This window comes from Ambystoma mexicanum, chromosome 5q (assembly GCF_040938575.1).
Source record: "Ambystoma mexicanum isolate Mex_15411 chromosome 5q, UKY_AmexF1_1, whole genome shotgun sequence".
Taxonomy (NCBI): Eukaryota; Metazoa; Chordata; class Amphibia; order Caudata; family Ambystomatidae; genus Ambystoma; species Ambystoma mexicanum.
Genome location: NC_090933.1, coordinates 129,513,689 through 129,538,529, shown reverse-complemented (window position 1 = coordinate 129,538,529; position 24,841 = coordinate 129,513,689). Strand labels below are relative to the sequence as shown.

General features: G+C 44.5%; 1 protein-coding gene and 1 non-coding gene across 2 annotated transcripts in view; both read left to right on the top strand.

The window, feature by feature from the left end:
• The window catches only part of CTDP1 (CTD phosphatase subunit 1), a 1,764,689-nt gene that overhangs the window by 162,756 nt on the left and 1,577,092 nt on the right, over positions 1-24,841 (top strand). The gene's annotated exons all lie outside the window — the stretch shown is intronic.
• On the top strand, positions 4,212-4,356 carry LOC138499013 (U4 spliceosomal RNA). The gene has a single exon (XR_011279070.1). It is a non-coding gene; the product is annotated as a U4 spliceosomal RNA (small nuclear RNA).

The following is a 24,841-nucleotide window of genomic DNA, read 5'->3' as shown; positions in this document are numbered from 1 at the left end:
TTTTTCTTTTTTTTTTTTTTAGTGTGGGTTATTAGGTGGCGCTGACAGCCTAAGAGCTTCAAATATGGGCTTTGAAAGTGGGTCTGTAATGCTTTTCCAACAGGGGTGACATTTGTGGAGGGATACAGTTGTAATCTCACTCATTCCCTGCCCCGAGCCAATGTAATCCCTATGGCTAATACCACCCATTCCTACCCACCTCGGAACTCTTTAATTTTTAGTGAGCTCTACCATGGGTGCCACAATCTTGGATGACCATGTCCAAAGAAGCTCTCTGGAAACAAGCAAGCCATCTTTGAATGATAAATATACCATACATCTTCCTATCCGGTGGCACACAAAGGCCAAAACTGTTGGCTTTGCCAATGCGTGTTAAATAAAGCAATGGGAAAAAACAGATCTCCTCTTTTCTGTGTTAAATGTCCTTCTTGTGTTCTGGCAAACACTTTCATGCATTGCTTTGTCTTATGCAGTAGTTCACCGTTGACTGTCTTTGTGTATATATTTATCTGACTGCATCATTAAGGCATCGGATAAGGGCCGGAACATTGTATTGATGGACAGAGCGCAGTACATTAAAGAAGCCAATAGACAATTGAATGATCATTCCTGTTATGAGAAACTTCAGGGAAATCCAATTGTGGACCTAGAATTGAAAGTACAAGAATTCATTGATGTATGGATCGAGAAAGGTATGTTAGAGGATCAGGAAGTGAGGTTTCTCTACAAACAACATAGTACCATCCCTACCATTTACTTTCTTCCGAAAGTCCACAAATGTAAAAAAAAAAACCAGGGAAGACCAATTGTTACTCTCACAGGATCACTATTGGAAAATATGTCCAAGTACATCGATGAGACACTATTCCCTTTTGTACTATCTCTACCTTCGTACTTACGGGACACAAAGGACTTTTTATTGAAAATGAATGAACTACCATGTGAATCGGACTACATCCTGGCCACTATGGATGTGGTATCAACCAATACTTCAATAAGACATGATCAAGGTCTAAGAGCATGTGCCCATTATCTGAACACAAGATCGTTGAACTACACCAGACATTCTGAGATGATATTGGAAATGATCAATCTGCGCCTCAAGAATAATATTTTTCTGTTTGATCAAAATTATTACAGGCAAATACAGGGCACAGCGATGGGCACGACGTTTGCCCCCCTACGCGAACTTAACCATGGGCTAATGGGGAAAAGTATGAGGCATTCAAAGAACAACATGAAAAATACACACAAAGTGATCATGTGGTATAGGTACATCGATGACCTTTTAATTATTAGGAAGGGAACATCAGCAGAATGGAAGGAGTATGTCAAGCAGTTAAATAACGAGTTCAATCTTCAGTTTACCGAGACTCATAGCCCAGAAAGAGTTGTTTTTCTTGATCTTACTGTGTTCATCGAAGATGGAAAAATTAAGAGCGACTTGTTCAGAAAACCCACAGGTGTCAATATGCCTTTGCATGCCAATAGTGCCCATTGTAAGAATTTGGTTTGGAGCATTCTGTATGGAGAGTTTGTTCACTTAAGAAGAAATTGTACTAAAATTGAGACTTATGACAGAGAAAGTAAAATCACAGCTTGGGGATTCAGCAAACAGAAATATCCCAAAAGAATAATTGAACGTGCGTATTTGAGAGCATGACAACGGAGAGGATGTCATTACTAGTGGAACCCAATGCTGAATATGAGTCACTGACGGAGAGAGACAAAGTACGGCTGGTATTAACTTATGGTCAGACTGCTAAAACGATTAAAACTATCGTGAAAAAGTATTGGCATGTACTAACCACAGATAAAGATCTACGGAAATGCAAATCCATAAAGGATTTACTAGTGAGCAGCTACATGGCACCCGAACCCAAGAAGAATCAATCTACCTGGCTAACGCAAAGAAAAGAGGGTTTTTTAATTGCTCGAAGTGTAAAATCTGCAAGTATGCGGACGAATGCACCTCATATGTGCATCTCATTTTGAAAACCAGTCTACCCATTACGGAAAAAATCACCTGTGACTCAGAATATATTGTTTATGTTCTGAAATGCACCTGCAGTAAATGGTATGTAGGTAGCACCAAATGCAGATTAAAACCGAGGATTCTACAACACACCAGGGCAATTAAGAACAGAGACTTTACTTATCCTATAGCCAAACACTTTTGGGAAACACACGGAGGGAAGCTATGCGACTTCTCATTCATTGGGTTGAAACAAATAAACTTTGGTCCGAGAGGTGGCAATAGAGAAAAACTGCTAAAACAACGTGAGACCCGGTGTATTATAGACTTCGAGAGTAAGACCCCTTCGGGACATAATATAGACTAAGAATTATACACCTTCTTGGGAGAATGAGCAGAATGTGTGCCAATAGAAAGACAGATCTTTCAGCCACTCATGGATGAGACTTACATATTCCACTTAGTATGCCCCTAACCAGTTATGTCATTGAGTCTCAACATGTACAAATTGAGGGAACTAAGTAAATTGCCTAACCATGTTATTAATGTATGCGAACGGAAATGGATGTTTCTCACTGTAACCTTTGAACAACGAGTCCGCTATGGGAGTTAGATATTTGTGTACTATACCCACAAGTTTAAACTGTGATCAACTGTCTCTTACCACCATGGAATTTGAATTGTAATACTCATTTTTAATACCTCCGTACAAACGGTTTGGTTTGTCGGAAGGCTTTTAATATTCTTGGTCTATGGCAAACATTAGAGATTCTGGCCATCGTAGAGTTAATGGAAGGACTGTAGGGTTGTATTCCATAGACAATGTCTTGAAAAGAAATGCATTTTATCTGAGTTCGTATGGAGATCTGGTTGAATTTGACAACGGGGTTCTATATGCTGGACGTGCTGTCTACACTTAATTTCTAAGGGGTGTGAAATTGGATGTACAATGTCGGGCAAACCCAGAGAGCGGTCATAAGGTTGGGTGGTTACCTGGCAAAATTGTTGGTCCCTCATCGAAGTATGAAGATTCATCATAAACGAGGGAATCACACATTATGTGATCAAAAATTTAATTGAATCCATTTGCTACCCACCTTCGCACATTTGTGCAATACCCCCGTTTTTGAATGAATATCTGACATTCCCGTTTTTTACAGAATTAAGTTCACAATTGTCGACTTTATCTTAAAAGACACGAGAATCTGGGCACTATGCCTAGGATTCCTGTCAAGAATACTGCACTACGCAATTCAAATGAGGGCAGCTATAATCAATATTGTTTATTCTATAGAAGAATGAGAACCAGGCATTATGGGTTGTGAATTCACTGTGAACAGTATTTTATACATTTTATTGAATATACAAAGTGATCTGTACTGGCACAACGATGGGAATGTGTGAGAAATCCACGACCGATCTGTATGGAACGGATATAGGCAGTTGTTTTGCTATGGGCCCTAGAGAACAGGGCAGTCCTCTCTCTATGACTATGAATGACCAGAATCAAAGAGTGTTAATGTATGCTGTGGCCAGGGGGGAACCATGTGATCAAGCTACAGGAAGTAGTGAAACACGTCGTCCCGTTGTTGGCCTCCATTGTTTTGATGCCGGGCTGGGGTTGCTAACCCTTGATTTTAAATATTTTTGTAACCGTGAATGGAATTTTGTGAAATAAAGGACACTTTTGTACTGCAAAACGAATGGTTCGCAACCCGTTCTTTTCAAGGATAAACCCTGTATTGATACCCGTTGCACTCCCACGCTGTGTAGTGCGGCTCACTTTTTCGACAAGAGGGCTCTCTTGACGGAATGCAATCTGATATATATATATATTAATTTTTATTTGTAGATCATTTCAAGGATGAAGTGCAACACGCACATAAATGGTCGACATTTCCCGCATAAGCCGCTCCCAAGCGTGCTCGTAGGTGAGTTGGCTTTGCCTAGGCCTTTCTTCAATTGCCATAACGAAGTTCGAGCTTGGTCCTGCTGGGCGTTGCCAAAAGGCTGGATCAGACTGCTAATTTAGCATGCTCGTTCCCAGAATTCCTGGTGCGGTCTGCTCCAAGCCAGTCAGACGAGTAAAAGATCGGAGCATTGTTGTTTAATGCGTGTCACCATCTTTCACATAGAATAGTTATGTAATTGTAATCCTGAAGATGAGCATGTTTGTCATTCTCACTTAGGTAGGTGATGGTTAGGATGGCTTGGTGAAATGTACCTACTGTTCTGTAGCTTTGCGCAGTGGCGGTATCGTAGGTAATGAGGATCTCAGAGGCGCGATTGTTGCTTATTGAAAACTTTACATGATACCCCGCCAAGGCGACTTGAATTGTAGTCTACTTGGTAATGGTAATTTTTGAAATGTAAAGATGGACAAATTTCTTGTTGATTACTTGTTGTAGAAAATGTCAGAAAGCTTGCATGCCGATGCCTACAAGCAAAACATTGAAGCACGATGTATTCACGAAATAAGGAATTGGATTGGACGCTATTCCAGAGCACATCAATTATACAATATCTGCACTCTATTGTTGAAAGACAATGAAGGGTGGCGTTAGAGGAGCTATATTTCTTTTGCGCTGTAGACTTTAGTCTTAAAGGCATGGTCCAGTAAAAAATGTTGTTGTCCCTATGGGTCGGCCATGTTTTTTTAAGCCTAAGTGGCTCGATTTTAGAAAACTTTCCTATGGACCTTACCCGAGTTTTCGTCCATTAATCGCACGCGAAAACAGGCACCAGGGAGCCGCCATTTTGTGATAATCCTATCACTTGCCGCATCGCCCTGGCTGACCTGCTTCTGCGGCACTAAATCAATTCCCCCGCCCCTGAGCCTGTCATCAGCAGACTCGTACCACCCATTTCCCAACGCCAAAGCACGTCTTGTGTCAACATTCGCTGCGCTTCAGCTAATGTGTCGCCATGGAAATGGCAGGACGCCTCTTTCCTCAATAAGTATAAACAGACCGTTTCACAACACACAGCAGCAGATTTTCGATTTCATTCCTCTCTCTGTGTTACTTAGAGTATTTTGTGACTCGTTTTTGTGCTCTGGTCAGCTACCTTCGCCACTTGTAGTCCGTGTAAACACTTGTACCATCTCGGTAAATTATTCTACTTTGTTTACCACACAATGGCTACAATAATGCCCTACATGTACGAGCCCGAGTTTACCGAGGATGAACTACTGGAAAGGGAAGCACGGGAAAACTATGGGGATTCGGACGGCAGTTGGCAGGACGAATCAACAGATTAAGAGCCTGGGCCTAGCCGCATGGACGGCGTCTCCACCTGGTGCACATGCAATTGGTGCGAGCTAATGCCAACCGAGGAGGAGAACTGCTGCTGCCGAGAAAACTCGGGATGCCTGGCCTACATTTCGGAAGGCGAGCCACGACCGCAATGCATCACCGAGCTGCTAGACTTCAGGTCAGCCTGCCTCACACGGGCCGTGCTGAGAATAATGATGGTGCTTATGCACGAACTTCGCAACTGTTCATCCTCGTAATCCAAGTAACGAGTAAGTCTACTCTGCTTGTCATGCCACTCCTATTTCATGTTCTTCTACTATATCCAAAATTACATCTACATATCATTATAACGCATGTAAGTCGTTCAATAGTGTGCATTGACTAGATAGCATTTGTCAGTGCAGAATGCCATTAGTTACAAGAATTGTCATTGACAACAAACGTTTATTAAACTTATCTTGGTCATTTAAAAACAAGTTTGTTTCATTCCTTTTCACAGGTGGTACAGGCTGGTGGCCTATCGTTCCTTTACATGGTGGCTCCACGGGAGGCTTGGACACCGCGTTCGAAGAGTGATACCCGCCTGTGCCATTCGTGCCATTAGAGAAACGTTCCTGAGTGACAGCGGTCAGTACAGGGGATTGTCGCTCGCTGCGCTGCAACCTGACCTGTATAATCTTTAAAGTCTTGTATTTTTGTGTCATGAAAATAAGATACAAAATAAAACGCCACATATATTTTAACAACGGTTGTTTCGATTTTTTTTAAATGAATCAAGTGTGTCTCCATTCAAGGATGGACGTCGGACATCTGTGCTCCGAAAGGGTGAAGGTCTGGTCGCTGTGAAGCAGGGTGGTCACTATCTATCTAAGCTAACATAACATATTCTCGATAATGCATGCACTAAATAACACTTGTTCAAAGTCTTTCAGTAGGTTATGTCTCTATAAAAGTCACACATATATCTATATTAACAATTACCATTGGATTATACAGGCCTTAGGGTCTTGACCACTATAATACACCGGTTGAAGTGTGGGTCTGTGCTCACAAGAATCTACAGGATGTGGCATTTGTTATTGATAAGCAACGATATACTATCACTGGCGGTTCGCGCCAGTGGATGAGCGCTGGCATGGGGGGGCTGTCAGGGGCGCGAAAGGCCAAGGTGCCAAACTGCATGTACACTTCAAAAGGTATCCCACGCCAAGGGGCCATCGGTCACATGGCCTCCTCAGACCCCGTGTCTCCAGCCAGGCCTCCCCTTGAAGCATGCCGCCCCCCTGCAATCCACATAAGTGTGTCTCCATTCAGCAGTCTTCCTGTTCCTTATCTGCACGCCCCAGGCCCATCCATCCCACCCCCTCTATCAAAGGCGGTTCGCACCCGGGGATGCGCGCTGTCAGGGGCGCGAAAGGCCAAGGTGCCAAACTGCATGTACACTTCAAAAGGTATCCCACACCAAGGGGCCATCGGTCACATGGCCTCCTCAGACCCCGTGTCTCCAGCCAGGCCTCCCCTTGAAGCAGGCCGCCCCCCTAATACCACGACATACATACGTCATTCATTCACAAACACACCCCTGTTTCTAATACTTTATATACCACTTGATATGTCTCATGAGAACATCTTTGTGCTTTGCAAGTCAACTCCTGAACGTGCTACCTGGCAACCACTGAGATCTACGCTAATCTGCTCGTCGTCGTGCTATCTGTGAACTTCTGTGACCGCTTAGAGCAAACCCATCGGTGTGCTACCCGTGGCCACCCACCTATTCTCCTGCAACATACTGCTCTGCTTGCTGAATCCAACTGTTTGTTGGTCAAGGTAAGGCCATGTATCCTAGCCATATTTCGCAGATTTTTAAATTTCCATCGATTTGCGAGTAGAGTACACAATAGTGCTATGTTCATTGGTCTCAGTGCTATTGACTTGAGTTTCCATTGCTATGCTATCAATAGATCTATTTATTTTCATCTGTGTCTATTGTCATCGAATTGCATCCTTCGGGGGTCCAGTCTATACTGTAAGCATGTTGCCTTCTCGTGAAAGACAGAACATCCAAGGGACGAGTCACATGTTCAGATTTTAGTCACATCATTTATACATTTCTGCAACTTATGCAAATACTAAGCCGCACATAATGAACTGGTATAGTTCCTGCGACCAAAACAAACCTTGCATTGATCATTGTATGATTCATTTACTTTTGTATCAAATCTTTATTCTTGAAGATTGTATAATAATGTCGATATTTACTTTTCAGATTTATCAACAATGCTTGTCAGTTCGATTAGCGGTTGCCCTTCGAAGACCCATGCGAAATCTGAAGGCACTACAATGCATGTATTCCCGAAAACTGTTGATCGAATAAGAGAATGGGTCAGACATTGCGGCTATCCACTGGATGAGCTGGAAAGTAGAGTCCAACAAGTCTTACAGGACAAGAGGGGTGATCGATACTGCATCTGCAGCCGCACTTTTCCTTGGACATGTACACAACATCTTGGGTAACAAGAATAAACGGCGAACGACACGGAAATTGCTCAAACGCTATTCCCACTCTATACGTCCACATTCCGCCATCGGTGAGTCAAGTGTCCGGATTTAGCTTTAGGCCTTGTGGTAGTGTGTAGGTAGCCGAATGGATGAATTGATATTGTAGGTGTTCTATCCCTTGTAATAATTTCGATATTGATATGAGTGTATAGTTTTTTGAATAATGACATTCATCAATATATTATTTTTCGATTTCATAACCCACAAACGCAATGTATATATATGGGAACAGGGAACTGTGCTGTATTGAGCATTTTTCAAGTATTCTGTCGCCTTACATGGCTATTTTTAATATTGGCATTTCATTATCAATCAATAATTCACCTTTACAACTTCTTGACTATCCCTTGAATCTGAAGCAAGAACATTCTACATCCTTGACGTGGTCGCAGTTATCAACCACTTCTAGCGCGTATCAGGTAATCTTAATAGGCTAATCCGCTACAGACCTGTTTTATGCATGTCAAGTAATAGTTTTATTCTATCGTGTAATTATTTTACCGAATGTTTGGTTAGTGCTTTCCAATTGATATACACCTTAGTTGTCGTCCACTGGTGTTTGTTTTCTGTTATAATTGGTGTTATCCATACTAATGCAAGTACTGTCTTTCAGGGTGATGCTGAAGCGTCCGCCATATCTACAACATTTCTAGATGTTCTTCACCAGCAGGAGGTATGGATACTGACAGCTCCATCAAGCGTCATCAGAGCTGGAATTCTTGTCGTTTGATTGTTCTACACAATGTTTCATTCGTGGTTAGCCGTTGATATGTACCTGTGCTGTCGACCCCAGGTGTTATGTTTTCACTATTGTAATCCTCACTAATGCAAGTACTATGTTTCAGGCAGTTGATGGAGCGTCAACCCCTGCACTTGATGCGGAGCCTGACATTCAAGTAATTCCAGGGGAAGTGGAAGCGGGACCATGCGTATACGAATCGGGGCAACAGCTTTCGGAAGTGCGCACTACATTTGCAACATCCATAGATATTCTTCAGCAGCACGAGGTATGGATACTGACAGCTCCATCATGCGTGATCATATAACGTGATTCCATTTGCTATACTTTCTTCCCTTTTAATGCAAGTGCTGTGTTTCAGGGAGACGATGGAGCTTCCACTACAATCACAACATCCCATTTAGATGATGCAGATGTAAATAAATCGGAGAAATAACTCAATGAAATGTGATCATATTTAGATTTTCCTTGATTCTTTTAGACAATGCATCATTTGTGGTTATCTCTTTATACGTACCTGTGCGTTCGACCACAAGTGTGTGTTATGTTTCCAATATTGAACCATACTAATGCAAGTACTGTGTTTCAGGGAGACGACGGAGCTTCCACTACAATCACAACATCCCATTTAGATGATGCAGATGTAAATAAATCGGAGAAATAACTCAATGAAATGTGATCATATTTAGATTTTCCTTGATTGTTTTAGACAATGCATCATTTGTGGTTATCTCTTTATATGTACCTGTGTCTTCGACCCCAAGTGTGTGATGTTTCCAATATTGAAAACCATACTAATGCAAGTACTGTGTTTCAGGGAGATGCTGATGCCTCCTCTCCAATACAACCATTCATGGCAGTTCATGCAAAACCAGAGGTATGGATACTGACAGTTCCATCTAAATAGATCATCACAGGTCTAACACTTGTCGTTTGATTGTTGCACACAATGTTTAAATCGTGTTTTGCTATTCAGATGTACCTGTGTGTTCGTCCTCACGTGTGTTTTATGCTAACAATATTGTGATACATAGTAATGAAAGTACTATGTTTCAGGGAGACGATGGAGCCTCATTCCATGCTGTCTATGCGGATACAGAAAATATAGTCGTTGCAGCGCAAGAGGAAGGGAGGACATGCGGAAACGAATCGGAGCTACAGCGTGCAGATGTTGAAGGTCGAGTCAAAAAAGTTGCAAAGAAAAAAACCCAAAAAAAGGTTAGTTACAAACAGTTCATAACTTTAAAAAAATGTTTGTGCTGGGGACTATTTTATGTTTTTTTTTCCAGTCAATTGGACTACACTTTATCTTGTGTTTTAAACTGAACATCCCTTTTCCATCTCTCCTCCAGTTACCCGTGGGTGTCAGAACTATACATACACAGACAGTGAAGCGAATGAGAGATGTTGCTTGCCAGACCATGTACACTATGGAGGAACTATTAATTGAGGCGAGGCATGTTCAGGCTCGAGATGCTCATGTCCAATGGCCAGAACATGAATTACCTGTGTTTGGAGAATACAGCAAAGTTGCATTGGACCATTGCTACAGTGCGACCGCACCACCACAAGAAGATGATATTGAATGTATTGAAGATAGCTCTGAAGTAGTTGCAGATCAATTCACAAAATCTATACCCGCCAAATATTTGCCACCCAAAAACATGTCGACATTGTTGTTCTCCCATCAATGTTGAAGTAATAGATGTCGAAATGACAGAGAATGAACCAGCCGCAGAATCCATAGACGCATCAGAACTTGATATCAGCGATATTACTTTCCAATGTGTTGAAATCTCCACAACGTCACAGGCCGAAACAACGTTGACGCAGGATGACAGTCTAATGAAAGAGAGCAAATACATTGTATTCGACAGTTGTTTGATGGAAATTATAAGTATGTGGGAATGTGTGCATTGCGTTAGAGGGAAAGTATGTGGGAATGTGTGCGTTCCGTTAGAGGGAAAGTATGTGGGAAGCCATTGATTAATGTGACTCGTCAAATATAGGGCAGTAACGTCAAAATAAATGCCGCCTGTAGATTAAATCATAGGTTCTCATGGTCTGCACAAACGATGCTGGGGAAAATGCCAGCAGGCAACCTACTGTGTGCAGCTGCATCACTTTTTAGTGGTTCCAGTTTTAGAAAGTTAGAGGCTTTCTTTCAGTTTGTGGGACTCCATTTCATTTCTAAATCGCTGTACTACATATACCAACGTGATTATCTGTTTCCGGCCATTAGTGATGCTTGGAAAAGTGAACAATTGTCTCTAAGTACATTCGAAGGGAAACGTTTCAGGCTAGCCGGCGATGGAGAGTGCGACAGCCCTGGATTTTCTGCCAAGTACTGCACCTACCACTTTCAGGACATGGATAGTAAGAAAATTGTGAGTTTGGTGGTCGTGCAGGTAACACAATGTACATCCTCAGTGGCCATGGAGAAACTAGGATTTATAAAATCAGTGGAATATCTACAATCAAGGGGAATGCACATCAACCTCATAGCCACGGACAGACACGTTTCAATTGCCAAGACAATGAGAGCAGTTCCCACATATTAATCATCAATTTGACGTGTGGCATCTTGCTAAATCAATCAGTAAGAAAATCTCGGCTGTAGGAAAAAAAAAGGTTTTGAAAGTATTTTGCAGTAGTCCCATTCTATCACCAACCATCTTTGGTGGAGCTCAAAAACTTGTGAAGGGTCAGTGGAAATACTACTTGAAAAATGGCGGTCACTGATGCACCACTGTACCAACGTTCACCGCTGGACAGAAAATCAACATTTCCACCAATGTGAAAATGGCCCTTTGTCCCCAGAGGAGGCACGGAAGAAGAAGTGGTTGATTCCATCTTCACCGACACACAAAGCCATTGAAAAGATTGTTTTCGACAAAACTCTATCAAGAGATTTGAGAGGACTGCTAGAATTCTGTCACACAGGAGATTTGGAGGTGTTCCACAATATGTGCCTAAAGTACAGGCCAGAGCGCTTGCATTTTAGCTTTCGGGGCATGAAACATCGCACTCTACTAGTGGTCTTGGCACATAACAGCAATGTCGGACGTGAACAATCTAGGACTAGGGGTAAAGTAAGGATGCCTCGCTACACTAAGGTGTTTTCAAAACGAAGTAAGCAATGGGTGATCAAACCAGTCTATGATGAAATGCAGTTCGACTTTGTGAAAGGCCTTATTGTTGCTGTGTTGGAGAAGCACAGATATGGAATTTTGGACGTTTCTGTGCAGAGCAGTGATCCATTGCCACCGAACATTGCAACTGTGCCATGTCCACCAGAAGCACAGCTGATTGTGAAGTACAAATCCCGGTTTAAATAATTGCAATACTATTGTCTTTTTGTAAATAAATGTTATTGTACAGTGTACCTGTAACCCTAACTCCTACCTTCACCATCATGGGTGGCGAACAAGCTGGGTGTCATCTTTGAATTCTCTCTATTCACCTCATATATGTGTATGTATATATTTTTCTTATGTCTCATCATGTAAATGTAAATGCTGCGCACTGTTAACAGAGGGGAGGCTTGCGTATTGCAAATAATAAAACAAACAAACAATAAATGTCACTTTTAACTCAACTCCTATGGTACTTTATACTTTCCCTGACCTTCCGCCAAAAATTAAATGTTTCCATTTGGGCTGCAAAGCTCGCAGACAACGGGGACAAAATTGGGGGACTTAGAACACGCCAAGCGGGCCGAGGCATTTGGGAGAGAAGCCAGTTCGCATTTGCACATTGAGGCGCACTACATAGAGGGATTCTAAACTTCAAGTTCTCACAGATGCCTTTACTACGTGATGTTGCAAATAAAGAATGCGAAGGACAGCGGCTTTGATTTTCAGCTCGCGCCCAGAAGAGGCCTACAAGTCGCACTGGAAGTATAAGGGTCTATTGTTTTTTGACCTTGAGACAGGGACCATGCCGAAAGAACTACATTTGAAGGGGGTGCGCAATAACATAAGAGACGATAAGGCAGAAAATTCAGAAACTAGACCGAGTTTCATTTTAGTTCAGTATATGAAAAATCGTTGTCAAGAGCACGGTCCGTTTTACAGACTGCATTACGAAGAGACACAATGGAAATTTCAAATATAATGTGAGTAAATCTTTACACGCTTTTATACCGGAATGAAGATTTAATGAATGGATTCATGAATAAATGAATGAATGAAGAGCTAGGAAAAGCAAGGAAAACGTGTTCGTAGTGGGCACATGGGCCTGCAGGTCCACTGGTCTCGCCGATCTCGGTCCTTGGCCCAGCCACTTTTCCCTGCACTGCTTACCTGCACTACGGGACTGTCTCTGTATCCTTCAGCCCCTTCTCCCGGCATTTACCTTGCACTTGCCACCAGCTGGCCCTATTTATCTTGTATTCGACTAACCATGTACAGCACTTTTACCCCCCTCCCCCTTCCCCATGCGCGATCAGAAAGACACCTGGCCTAGTAGGATCGTTGTCCGTCTGCCCTTGTTCCCCACCTGCCTCGTCGCGCCTTGAAACACTTGAGTATAGGCGCGTTACAAATGCCATGCCATATATCATTCCTCATGCATGTAGACTGTCTTTTATCATTGTGTGTTGGCCTCGATTTATTTAGTTACTTTTCGCATTGATTTTAGAGCCGAACATACTCCATTGAACTATCCTTGCAAACAAATAGTTTCTGATCGGCTGCAATAAATAAAATGAGTAATATTAATGAAGATGGGCTGGCGAGACTAATTATAATTTTTGTTGTTTTCATAACAGGTATTTGCTCCCCTTCTGCTACTGCCATCGGTTTTAGACACTGGCAGACTGTTTCTTCGTGAGACACCTGCACCTTCGTGTGAACAACTGGAGCACACTGACAATTTTATGGGACGATCGCCAAGGGCCCACATGTCCTTACGCTGTACTAGTGGCTAGAAGCAACATATCAACCTTTACGATGGACTAGTGCCTAGTTGATGGAACAGCCTTGCGGTTCACCGTGCTTCCAGAGTGCTTCTTTTAACGAAAAGCAACACCCTGTGTACCATTGCGGATACAGATAAAGGAAAATAAATGGCTTTCAGAGCTCATATGGCAATTGCTGAATATTCTCTAAACATTTAATGTCAAATGTACTTTACCAAATGTACCGTGTTGCTGTTTGATTTTAAAGTACAGTTTCATATTCCGAATTGTGGCACGCTGTGTTGTGAGATGGTCTGTGTTGGTTTCCGGGTTCTGTGTGAAGTCGCGTAGAAGACGACTGGGCGCGTTTGCCTACGCAGCACAGTAACGTCACGGAGAGAGGCGGGGAATATGAATGTTTTGATAATGTCAGGCTCAAGGGCGGGGGAATTGATTTAGTGCCGCAAAAGCAGGTCAGCTAGGGCGATGCGGCAAGTGATAGGATTATCACAAAATGGCGGCTCCCTGGTGCCTGTTTTCGCATGCGTTTAATGGACGAAAACTCGGGTAAGGTCCATAGGAAAGTTTTCTAAAATCGAGCCACTTTGGCTTAAAACAACATGGCCGACCCGTAGGGACAACATTTTTTACTAGACCATGCCTTTAAATTACTGAAATTGACCAGCAGGTGACTGGTGACATTTTTCAATGGATGCAAAAACATTTTTTCACACGAAGATGTGGAAGCGACCGAATGTAGAAAAGTGAGCCTGAGCCAACCGCGGGTGTTTGCAGGGATGGGAGTGACCCACTAGAGAATATTTTTGTGAATTTACAGCATGCTTTGTGTGAACAATTGGGTCTTAAGCCACATGATATACATTTGATTTTGTAGGGAAAGACATGAACCCGCTTCATTATAGCATCAGTGTTCGCTGCTTTTAGCAGCATCACGCAAACGAACTGGAGGCCGTGGTGGGTGAGGCTGGCAGGAACCGGATGTGGGCTTGGCTGGGGGAGTAATTTCCAGAGAGGTGGCAGGGGAAGGTCTTTTGGTGTCCTTCTATTTGGGTGCTAGCAAACGGTTTTGACGTTGCCTCGTTACTATTGCATGCTTGTTGCATGGTTTGCGGCCCCTTGAAGTACTTTAGTTGTGCTTGCTCAGTGGGTTGGGCGGATTCTGTGGGGCCTCCAAAGTAGCCCTTGGCCTTATTACACTTCTTGCATTCATGGTTCCTGTTGTTGTGGCTTTCGTCATGGCGAAAGACGTGAGATCTGAGGAACGCCAAGTGTAATATTGTTTACAAGACGGAGCAGGTTTGGGCAGAACCCAGACCCCGCTTACCTGATGGGTATGAGGAATTTTGTGGTACATTGCTCTGTAACACATTCCATCCTCGGATCCACCTCTGGAGCATGAGCTGGGTTTTTGTCCTACAGAGTGAAGTGTGTCGACCATTTACTTGACTACGCATCATGATCATCGTTGTCCCTTGCTACCTAAATCTGCCATCATTGCATCGGTTTGATATTACCATTGTGTTTCTGTGGCACTTTGTTGAAATTCGAACATTATAGATGCAGGTTAGTGTGCTTCATCGAGATTTCTCTTTTTGGATGGCGGAAAACATGGCATACCCCTATATTAATTTATTGGGCAAATACCCTTTGCACCGCTCTGTGAATTGAGCCCGTTTCAACCGCGCTGAACGTCCCATGAATTTGGCCCTCAGTTTTGTAACCTTGTGTGCCTTCTGATACTTACTCATTCTTCCCGAAAGGTCTGTTAAAAGCACAGGCGCACACACATCAAGAAGCTTAATTTCGCAGCGAAAACCAAGGCAACAACTGTGGCACTGCACTTTAGTGACTGGGTACAAACTATGGCTTTTGGATGCCTGACTATTTGACCGCTATTTCGCTGTGGCATATTTTCGGGAGCGCAAAGATGGCTGTTCTTGATGCCCTCTAAAAATTATGACTGCTTCCCAGATCGCGGGCCGCCAAGTTTTGTGCATGACCAGTGCCGTCAGTTATCAGATGGTGAATTCAACTATTTGAATTGCTCCCAAAACTGAAAGATTTTAAGGCTAGTCTTTGCGTTACGCGAGTGACTCCAGCAGTGAGTTCGGCGGCTGTTTTCTTTTTAATGGAATTTCCGGGGTCGTGCTTTCGGCCTTGGTTCATGTTTCCCTGCTGGTTCCTCTCCACGTAACTTTTCGTCGCCGTCTAAGGTAAGGGTGTTTGGATTTTCAGTTTTGTATTAGATATTGGTCGGTGTTGAGGCTTCCTCAAATTTGCAGTACTGGCGATGTACTGCATCAGGTTGCACTTTGCATTTCGCTCCCTTTCTGTCTTTCATTCCGAGTGCAGCCCAATTGGCATTACTTTATTTGGCTGTTTGCCTTTGCAAGTTAGCTCAGTGGGTTGGGCGCCTGCCGCTGGGCCCTGTGATAGCCATCTGACCGATGTCTGTTTAGTTCTTCGTTAGGCACCAACGTGAGCGTCATCTGCACCATGGACAGACAGTGCATTCGGGAAGCCCACTCCCATGTTAATAAAAGGAGAAATAGCTGGCCTAAGTCTTTCTATCTCATTACCCCCTGTTACACTGTTCGATCGCTGACGAGAAAGTACATTATTTATAAGCCTTTGTGTCGCCTCACTTTACTCTTCTTGCAGGGAAAGACCCACAACACGCCTCCACAACTCTTCTTTTGCTTGCCTATTTAACTTGTCCCTTCACGTTTAGTACTTTCAGGGAGGAAGGAGTAAAGAGGGCGAGAAGGGTGGGGGTGGAGTTTTATAAAACGCATAGAATGAATATATGTTTCTGTAGCTTGTGGATCTGCATAGTCTTGACATCTAGAGGAAGTCGCGAGGATTACAAGATATGCTTTCGAAACTCGAACGGACGTGGACAGGGCGTGCTTAGTGATATTATTGCTAGTGTAACTTGTACTGTACCCATGGCACTTCATGCGTCGAGGTCCGTCAGATTGTTTTTCCCCGTGTTAGGGAGAATTCTCTCTTTAGGCTGAATTTCCTAACCTAGTGAGTCCCCCAGGAGCTTTGCTGGATTTCTGGAGTTTTTTTTCTCCTGCCAAGAGGGAGACTATTTTTCTCCCACTCTTGGACATGATTTATGGTGTTCCTTTGACTGTTAATGTGTTTTATGGGCTGTGGGGTCCTTTACTCCATAGGGTCTCATGTGTTTTTACTATGTGTGTTACACAGCACCCTCCGTGCAGTAACACAGGGGTGTCATAGTGACACCCCACCATAGACTCCATACCCTGGGACTGACTACTGTCTCCCAGGGCATGTAAAGTCACCATTGGCTTTACTAGTCCCAAATTATTAAGAGAAACCAGTACAAACCATCATATTGTGGACGTACTGGTCGGGGCAATTCGATTGCCCCGGGGTCTGTTAGTCGAGGGGGCACGTCTCCGTCCCCCCTGATCGAGTTTTGGCTGGTGGCAGTGGACCGCGAATATTTCCCTATGGGATTTTCCCATTGTTCGAGGCTACCAACTTTAATTCTCATAGCCTCGAACATACTGCCGGTTTATTTAATTAATATTCATTCGCCGGTTGGTATTTTTTGCCAGGACTCGATTCTAAAATGGCGTTTGTGTTCTCTTCTGTGACTCCAACCCAAGTCTAGCCCTTTGTTCCACTTTTTGGCGGGCTTCTCCACAGAAGAATTGCTTACTATTAGTGCCTGTGTGTTTTTCTAGATGTGGTTTTAAATAAATAATTATCTCTCTTTTACACCAAGCCCTGGTTAGTGTTTACTTTTTCTACTGTGTTCTCTTGACCTATTGTGAATACTCTGTATATTGCCTAACTCTTCTTGAGGGATGTCTGACTGCTCAGCCACAGCTACCAAGTGAATCTGTGTGGTACAGACTGCTACCAAGTGGGTTTACTGCCAAACACCTGTAGTCCTAAATCTTGCAGTGGTCCCAGAGGGAACTGCACAGGTTTCTGCCTAACACTCCCCCGCCATCGAAGTCTATCGCAAATGCCGATTTCTTTTGCAGGCCGATACCTTTGAATAGCTAAAGTTGTACTTATAGACTTTCTTTCCTTGGTTGTTCGCCTTGCCGCACGACTGCTTGATTGTTCCTGGCGAGCACCCTCATTGTTGACGACTGACCGATGGACGACCAGGCGCTGCGTTCACATTGAAATACTTATCAAATTCCTTTTTAATACCAAGTAGGGATCTATCTTGTGCTTCAGGAATTCACTGTAATTTCCAGTTTAGTTAGGCTGCCGTGTGATGGTTCGCTGTGGGATCCCTCGCTCTGAGGAAAGAAGCATAGTTTTTCGGTGCTTCTGCTGAGGCTGGTTTTTGCCAGTTCTCGGCTGAGCTCGGCTGGGCTGGTATTCTTCCCTCCTAGGTCAGGTGAGTCCCGCTGCAAGGCAAGTGTCCTCCACCCTTACTTTGAGTCCTCTCTGCATTCTTTTGTCATCACCACTAGCCTAAGGAATAGATGGCTTACAAGCAGTTGCCAGGCTGATTAGTGTTTGTACCGGCTTGTAAAATTTCCTGCTACTTCTCGAAAACACGACCGCACTCATCCAGTCTGTTAACAGCCAGGATATGGGGCAGAGCACTCCTCTTGCCTCATAGTTGCTTACCTTCACTAAAATGCCTCTTACTTAACACCAGATCACTTGTTACGTATGCGGCCAAAGTGGCAGATTATATAGTAGAAGGGAATATTGATCTATGCGCCCTCGCCGAGACCTTGCTGCATGCTGCAGCCAGTCCATTGCTGCTCTTTGCCAGTCCCGTGGGTTATTATATCCTCCGGGAAGACGGGAAGTGTGGGGAAGGTGGTGAAGTGACGCTTACCTTTATGAACAATGTTTCTGTTAGACAGGTGAACAATGCCGACATGCCCAACTGTGATACTGTAGTAGTCATAATTGAACTGAATGCCAACTCTACACAAGTTATGCAATCTGTATCGCCCCCCTGTTCACATGCCAAACTTCACCATGAACCTAAGTGAATTAATCTCTGCCTCACCCAAACCTAAATCTCAAGTGGTGTTGGTAGGAGACCTTAACCTCGGTTTTGATGAACAAAATGATTCTCTGGCCAAAGCAGCGAAGAACGCACTGAAAAATCTTGACTTCTTGCAATACATTCTTGAAACCCCTCACTCTGGTGGCAGAATTCTAAACTGGGTTGTGGCGCATGGAATCGAAACTAATGAAGTCCTGTTTCAACCTTGCCCCTGGTCTGATCACGACTTCATAAAATTCGAATTGCCCATGGTCGCGGCCAATAAGAAAGTTCTACATTCACCGGAGAAAGTCCTCTTTCGTAATGTACGCAAACGTACACCTGAGGCGTTGGCTCCTCTTTTTGCCCCCTACCTGAATAACCTTGCTCAGTACAACTCTGTATCAAACATCTCAGCACTGTATAACAAGATGATGGGTGAAGCAGTTGATACTCCCTTGAAGCTAACACCTGGTAAAACCTTGCACTCCAAAATGTGGTATTCTTTGAAAAACTGAAAAGCAAAACGTTTCGGAATTGGCAAAAATTACTCTTGGACATTGACAAAGCAAAGTATAATCTTGCAGCAAACAGAGGCAAATATGTGAAGCTAAAAAATGCTTCTATAAACAAAGGATCACAGTGGCCGCCTCACATACAAAGGAGCTATTTAAGATCCTTAAGGAAGTTGAGGATCCTTTCCCCAGCACCTCTACGATCATTAAAGATTCTGCATGGTGTACCCAAATTGAAAAGGCCATGATTAATAAGATAACTGGAATCAAAGAAGACATCGAATCCAGGTGTTCCCATGTTTCCCCTCTTCATTGTCATCCAATGATAATTCCCAATTTTCTGCACCTAAACCCTTCACCTGTTCTGGGGTAAATGAAGCAGATATCAGTCTTCCCCTATCCAAACTAAAGCCTGTAAAATGCAACGGCGACCCATGTCCAGCTAAAACGGTTAAAGCCTGTGCCCAACTACTCGCCCCCCTAATCACAAAGTGTGAATTCCTCTTTTAAGGATATGTTGGTGCCGACCAATGTGAAGCGGGCTCGGATCACTCCTCTTAAGAAGTCATCGCTAGACCCTCTGGTGGCGAGTAACTACCGCCCGATCACTAATTCCCCCTTTCTTCTGAAAATGTTGGATAAAGTAACTCACCAACAGATTCAGGCTTTTATAACTGAACACGCTATCCTAGGCTGTAAAAAAATCAGGTTTTCGGAGTGCGCACAGCACTGGGACGTTTTGCTGCACCTGAAAACCAACATGCTACAGAGTATGGATAAGGGCAAGACCTGCTACTGATGCTGTTGGATATAATGGCTGCTATTGACCTGCTCGATCATTCTATTCTGACCAGCAGACTGCTTGAACGGACATCCTTTTCCAAGGAAGCAGTAAAATATGTTGTCTTATTTCTATCAGAGCGCTCTGTCAAGGATTTCCATGGAGATGCCACGTCAGAGGGTGCCATTCTACAAAGTGGTGTACCTCAGGGTTTCTGTCTCTCTCCCACCTTGTTCAACTAATAAAACCTTGTTTGATCTTTTGGAAGCAGAAGGCACCTGCTACGCCAACTATGCTGATGATACCCAGTGTCTGTTTCCGCTCTCTGGCAATTGCACAAAAGACATCACAGTCATCAATGCTACCTATAACCTAATTCATCGCTGGATGGCTTCAAATGGATTAGCCTTGAACAACTTCAAAACAGAGATTATAATTTTGGGCACTGGCCCTAAACTCTGCTGTTTGGATCAGGCCTATGCTTATGTCCAAATTGCAGATTGTAGCCTCCCTACCCTGAAAAAAGTAAACGTAGGTGTCGCTAACGACCAATAGCTCTCTATGAAACACCACATTGGCTGTCTGGTGTCCAACGCCTCCTACTTCATCAACTCCTGACACAAATCAGGCCCTATCTAGACATTTCAAGCTGTGCCATGGTGGCCAGGGCCATCATTGTAGCCGTCTTGATTACTGTGCAAGCAGTTTGCTAGGTGTTGGCAAAGGTGAACTTAACCTTCTTCAAGTAATGCAGAATAATGCAGTAAGGGCTGTAATGGGATTACGTATAACGGATCATCGGCCCGGATGGCTATGCATTGGCTGCCCATCGCCAAAGAGAATCCTGTTTCATACCCTCTGTATTGCACACTCCTGCCTTTTTGGCCAGAGCCCTTCCTACCTGGCAGAGCAGTTAAAATGGCTTCCGGAGAGACGTTGCCTGATGTCAAACAACTTGGGGCTACTTTTGATGCCAAAGGCCAAACTGGTGATGGTTCCGAGTGGCTGCCTCCCATTTTCTAATCCGCATTTGTGACCTCTGACCTCCAGCTCTGCCCTAGCCTTCCAATTTTCAAGAGAAAGTTGAAAAGTGTTCTTTTTGAGTAATCTCTCTGGGATTACATTTCACCCGGGTCCACAGTGTACGCTCCCGATATCCTCTGTTTATTCTAGTGTTTCTTGTTGTAGCTCTCCTATGCCTCAGGGCTGCATGTCTGCAGCACTTTAGAAAATAAATAAATATTACACTAGGGAGAGAGGGGGGTATGGGTCTTCATAATGACTGACCGCTTAGAGAATGCTTATTCCATCATCCACTTCCTTCTTTTCTCGCCCATCTTCCCTTTTAAAATGCAATGTACAAAACACCTTTAAATTTTGACCCACGAGTGTGCAATCCCTGTCTTCCGAAGGATTGCGCTGAAAAGGATTGTAAGTCCTGTCAAGTTTTTCCGCCTAAGACCGTAAAGGATCGGTGGACCAAACGCTGGGCCGCGCCGTGACAGAGGACTCCCGTGAGGTTAGTATCGGGGTCATGAGCCAAGAAGCCGGCAGGCGGTTCTGTGAGTGATGGAGAAGACACCCGGTGGCCAAGACACACTAAAGACCTACCACACGGCCGACTCTGGCGTCAAGACCCATGCAGTGTCCAGGGTTAAAGCTTCAGGCTCTTCACTGTATTCTGGGCCATCACACAAGCTTTCGCCTCACGACAGTTCCCCAAAGCCGAAATGAAAAAATGACTCAATTCAGGCAGGCACTGCATATAAAAAGGCCCTCCTTTCGCATGCTGAAAAACAGGCAGCGAAAGGCGTGTCAGCGTCCCCTAACAAAACGCTGGAAATGCAACAAACGATTAAGAAACACATCAGTGCTTCTCTGCTTAAGGCGAGGTCGCCGAAAAGCCACATTTTTCAAAGCCATTGACCCCAAAGGACACCCAGACAGGGTTTTCCATCCCCTTAGACACACTCTCTGGGGCCATGCGCCACAAGGATGTTACTCCCTCCCATGCCACGACTTTAAAGGATGTCCCTCTCTCCCAGGCCACCCCTGTCATGTCAGATTGCCTGCAAACGTACACCTGAACAATTCAATAAGATTATTAGGCAAATGTCTTGTTTCGTAGACTTCATGGAACGACATCCTGACCAATAAACAATTCTTAAAGATGCCTCACAGCCAGGGGCATCGGCACTGCCACCCCCTCTTGAGCCAGCCACAGCCTAGCACCTCTCTAGGCACTCCGGCCTTGACGTTCCAGGACACTTCTCAGACATACCAAGACCCCTCCCAGGACTTGTATTATGACGACCAAGCAGACCCAGGGTCTCTGGGGAGGAAAGGGGACCTCTATGACCAAGACCAGTTTTATGACAATTACGTTATTCAGTTGCCAGACCACCAGGACGAGCCGGTAGCAGATTCGCCTCTTGACAATCAACTCCAGTACAATGAACTGCTACTAAAGGCGGCACAGCATTTTAATGTCGACGCTCAGGGGGCACAGGTCGACAAGGACTTGGTGGAAGATAATCTGGGGGACAAAAAGTCTGCCACCCAGTTTATACCACTCCTGCAGTCTGCCCAAAGACTGATCCAACCATCCCTACCGGTGCCTAGTCTCACGAGGGCAGTCAATGCTAGAATAGAGAAGCTCTTCAGACCCCCTGTATATTAGGGGCCAGCTCAAACCAGATTCCCTCTGGTCACCACCACCAGGAAAAGGGCGGGCACTCCGTTGGCATCTGAGGAAGCCCGCCAGACAGGGAGAGCAAAAAAATATATACCTTCGAGAGAAAGGTTGCCTCTTCTGCAGCATACCAGAATCGCTAACACTACGTTGTTAGCTAGTTACGGCTGCCACAAATGGGATGATGTGGAGCGGCAAATAGAAGCCGTCCCAGAACCACTAAAGACTCAATTGCTTAAGACTAGCTTGGAAGGCAAGCAGATCTGAAATTGCAATAATCTTGATGCGGCAGATAATGCAGGACGCATTATAGCGGAGGGAACGCTCATCAAGCTCCATGCTTATCTCACAAAGTTGGGGTTCATTGGAGCCAAATGCGTTATTCGAGAAGGCCGTAGATGACCCCCTCAAAAGTGTCAAGGAGGAGTACGACGCTCTTGAGTCCCTTGGATAGTTCACATACCCTATTCCCAATTGGGCTCCCCAAATTCTGGGAGATTCCGTGGCCAGGGTCTGCTATGTTCCTCCGGCTACTCTCAGGGAGTGACAGTACTAGTCTTTGGGCCAGTCACAAGGCCAAGGCTCCTCATCCAATTTTCAAAGAGGAAGTAAGTGGAAGAACCTCACATGGGAGAAGCGCAACCTCGCCCAAAAATGACACGCAGTTTCAGGTACCCTCCCATGCCACTCCAGTAGGAGGCCACATTTTTCTCTCCTCCCACGCAAGGAAGGGGATATTATTGGCCAGGTGGGTGTTGTCCACCGTAGCAGGCGGGTATTGTATAGAGTTGCTACAGAAATCACCCTATTGCCCGCTAAAACAGAAGAAAGTGACAGCAGAAGAACAAAGCATACTGCTGGAGGAAATAAAGGCTCTGTTAAAAAAAGACGCCATAGAGATTGTCCCGGCAAACGAGGTAAACCAGGGTATTTATTCAGCGTATTTCCTTGTGCCAAAGAAAGACCTTACCATGCGCCCAGTATTAGATTTGCGCCCTGCAAACAAATGTCAAACTTCAAAAGTTTCGCATGAAAACGCTCCAAGAGGCGATACAACTCTTAAAACGGGGAGACTACATGGTGACGTTGGACATGAAAGATCCATACTGCGCACAGAAAATACCTGCGTTTCAGGATGGTGGGAGTACACTACCAGTTGAAGATACTCCCATTTGGCATCGCCTCAGCACCAAGAGTATTCATAAAGGTGCTCGCCGTAGTGGAATCACATCTGCACAGAAAGTCCATCCCAGTATAACCTTATCTGGATGACTGGCTAATCACTGGGGAAACTCCTCAAATACGCAAAATACATTAAACCTTCTCTTCAATCTGTGTTTCTCCATCAACAAGAAGAAATCCAGTTGAGTCCCCAGTCAAATAAAACCATTTCTAGGGCTATCCTAAACACAAGAGGAGCTGGCAGATACTGTTGGTCGGTCGCCAGATAACTGTACGCAAAGCAATGCGCTTGCTCGGGATGGTGGCTTCATGCACATGCGTCCAATGCAGGAATTGTTAGCAAAACAATGGTCTCAGGCAAGCGGACAGTGAGACGATCTAGTGGTTGTTTCGCTAACCCTGGTTCAGGCTCTTCGCTGGTGGTCCAATGACAACCTGTTAGAAGGAAAAACATTTTGCGCTCCACCAGCACAAGTGATCCCAACTACAGGTGCCTCACTCGCCATATGGGCAGCCCGCTTCCTCCACCTCACAGCCCACAGCCAGTGTACACACGCTACTGCCCAAAGACACATCAACTTCCTAGAACTCTACTCTTGAGGCCTCTTAGCAACAACTCAAGGGTCAAGCGGTGCAGGTCCCTGCAGACGGCACCACGGCCATGTTCTATCTGAACAAGCAAGGAGGCACACACTTTCTAAAGTCTGTCGCAGCTATCCCAAAAAATATGGAAGTTGGCACTCAAGTGGTGCATGTTCCCAACAGTGGCAACTCAACAGATTTCCTATACAGAATATTCTCACTATGGGGGTTACCCCCTAATAGATTTGTTCGCCAAAATCTTAAATGCACAATGGCCAGACTTTGCGTCCAGTTTTCCCCAACCAGGGTCCAAGGGGAACGCCCTGTGGATGAACTTGTTAGGGAAATTTGCTTAAGATTCTCACCCCTGACACCACTCCTGAGCAAGATGGTGCACAAGATGCACCAGGAACAAGTAACTCTGATCCTGGTTGCTCCTATGTGGGCGAGACAGCCTTGGTTTTCACATCTGATCAATCAACCTCCTGTGCCCATAAAACATGTTGACGCAACACAAAGTGGCATCCCTCTACCCACGGCCACAATCCATGAACTTGGCAGCTTGGCTCCAGAAGTTTGGCCTCCTAAATCTTCAAAGTTGTATGGGTATCCTTAAAGGGGCACAAACCCAACACC